The 2,720-nt window shown below is 40.5% G+C and overlaps 1 pseudogene across 1 annotated transcript; it reads right to left on the bottom strand.

Moving 5' to 3' along the window:
* Positions 1 to 630: 630 nt before the first annotated feature.
* On the bottom strand, positions 631 to 2,162 carry LOC147378266 (transmembrane protein 230 pseudogene; annotated as a pseudogene). The gene has a single exon (XR_015151688.1). The product of XR_015151688.1 is annotated as a transmembrane protein 230 pseudogene (transcript).
* Between the last annotated feature and the right edge of the window lie 558 nt (positions 2,163 to 2,720).

Below are 2,720 nucleotides of genomic sequence, written 5' to 3' on the forward strand. Positions count from 1 at the left end.
ATCTTTCCCCTAGAATAACTGTTTATTCTCTGTCCTCATTTCTTCTACTGTACTTGCCTACCTAACTCTCAGTCTTAGGAGTGATTCTCAGTTGAGTGCCATTTCATGTCTTGCACCCAGTAAGCTGGAGGAAATAAAAAGAAAAAACAACTTTCAAATAATATTGGCTTGGTTAACTTCTTGTTGGGAAATTCTTGGGAAATCCTACTGCATTTCTCTACTTTGTTTGCTGTCACACTCTCCAAAATGACTCCCTCATAACTTATTTCTCCTTAAATTATCTATATTCTACCACCACTTTCTCTCAACTAATGGCTTTGCTCAATACTTTTATGATAAATGAATATAATCAGAGAGTAGCTACTTTTTGTGCCACTTCATTTTTATGCATATGTACCCATACGTTGTACTCTTCCTCCATGACAATGAAAAAGACCCTTACCTTACCTGTGTCTAAGATCATTCCTTACTCACACTTTTTCTCTGTGTCTCATCTCCTCTTGTCATATTAGGTGTAACAGCTACTTGAGTTTTATCCTCTCTACTCTACATCAGCATTTTCTCCCTCTCTGCTGAATTATTCCCCCAAAGATACAAATATGTTCTGATATCACCTCTCCAATAAGTACATTATTTCTTTTTTTTTTTAGATTTTGACATTTTAATTTCTTTTGAATACAAGTCACTTTTGCAAGCTAGGAGGCAGATCAAGCTAAGGCAGTCCAGTCCTCTAGAGATCCAGGCCAATTCTTAAAATCTTCAGCAGAATGACATTAATACAAGGTGTCAACAACGGGATTATAAACTCTAAATAATAACCATTCGTCTACATTTTTTCCTTAGGAAGCAGCCAAAAGTCTAGTCCATAAAGGTATGATATAAGAACATTTTGATCTACACAGGACAGAATGATCCAAATTATATGCTGGCCAACCTATCAGTAGGCCAGATCAGAGCTGGACAAGGATTGGTGTACAGAGAAGAGTGTTTACATTTTGAAAATTTGCTTTGAGGTTTAAAAAATTCCTAGTTGTTGTTAATAAGAAAGCAAGTAAAAAAGATTATAGATGCACCACACTGATATTTGATTGTGCCAAGGTCTTCCACTGGAACACAAAGTTAAAGAGTATGGGGAGAAGACACTTATTTTCAAAATAAATTACTTAGTAATAAGAAATCTGACATATCGCATTCTTCCATTTGCCATAAGAACATTCTGACCATGAGGACTATTTAAAAGAATGCTCAACTCTAAAAAGGGTGGTGGCAGAACACTTTCCACTACAGAATAACCTCCCACTTTCCCATACAATTAATTGCTACTCTCCCATGATGCATATTCATTCAGAAAAACTTTGTCAGGAGCTTTTTGCCAGGGCCAGAAAATGAAAAATAAGAGAATGCCCAAATGACAGTTACTTGTGAGCTTAGTTAACATCTTTCAGGATGGACCCATAAAATCTGGCCACTGTTTTGTTAAACATCTGCAAACTGCAGAACTCCTTAGCCCTTAGTCATACTTTCTGCTCAATGTCTTAAAGCTGGGCTCAGTTCCATCTGTGACTCTTTTCTTCAGTGCTGGGGTGGGTGCTAGTCATCAAAGTCTGGAATGTCATCATAGGAGTATCCCTGGTAGCCTTTGGATGCATAGTAGGTGATGCGCAGGTGGTAAAATCCTGGCAGGAACACTAGGATGCCAATGATCAGGACAGGAACGGCCCGGTCTGCCCCCACCTTTGCTGATATAGCCTGCCAGCAGGAGGGAGCCTATGATAATGAGAAAGGCGCCAATCAAAAACAGCACTGTAGCGAGCGCAATGGCCTTATATGGGATCTTAGGAGGGCTTTTCTTAAACTTTAATAAATTGGATCTCATGACATCAGGAAAGAAGGAAGATTCCCACAGTCTGCTGGCTTTAGCAGTGAGTTTCTCCCTGAAGGTCAATGTAGCCATCATCCGTACTAGAGAGTCTTTCACTTTGCTACTGGGAATTCCAGTAGCCAGGTTGGTACGAGACGGCATCATAACATGCTAACACAGGTGAATTTAGATGGAAATATCTGCTTTCAGGAAAGCGGCCAGCCGTGCCCCGGGAGGGTGAATGCTCCACACGGAGGACTCCAGCCTTGACCGGTGGAGAACCAGTACATTATTTCTTAACTCTCCTTCCTAGCTAAACTTCCTAAAGTTGTTCTGTAAGTTTCTGTCTCCATTTCCTTCCATCCCTTCTTTCATCCACTCCATGACAACTTCAATATCTCACTTCTCTGAGAACACACTTGAGAATGACTTCCTCATGGCCGGGCCAACAGCCCCTGTCCTCACTTGATATCAGCAGTTTTGGACACCGTTCACCTATACCCTTTTTCTTGAAACACTTTCTTTGGGTTTCCTTGTGTGTCCCTGTTTTCCCTCCCTTCTTATTGGCCACTTCTCAGAATCTGTGGCTGGTTTGTTCTCAGCTTGACATCTAAATTTCACTCCAAGACTCCTTCTTAAATCACTTCTCGTCTTCACCTTCCCACTCTTTCCTTAGATGATCTCATTCAGTCTCACTGCTTTACATGCAAACTATTTATGAGTCATTTATAAATATGCATCTCAGGTATGACGCCTTCTGGAATATCTTACCACCTCCTGCATATTTTACTGCCTGCTTACCAGCAGCACTTAGGTGCCTCTTGGCATCACTATCATGCTACACTGTTTATCTCAACAT

Source organism: Bos grunniens, chromosome 2, assembly GCF_055505025.1.
Source record: "Bos grunniens cultivar Pamir isolate PY7600 chromosome 2, Bosgru_T2T1.0, whole genome shotgun sequence".
Taxonomy (NCBI): Eukaryota; Metazoa; Chordata; class Mammalia; order Artiodactyla; family Bovidae; genus Bos; species Bos grunniens.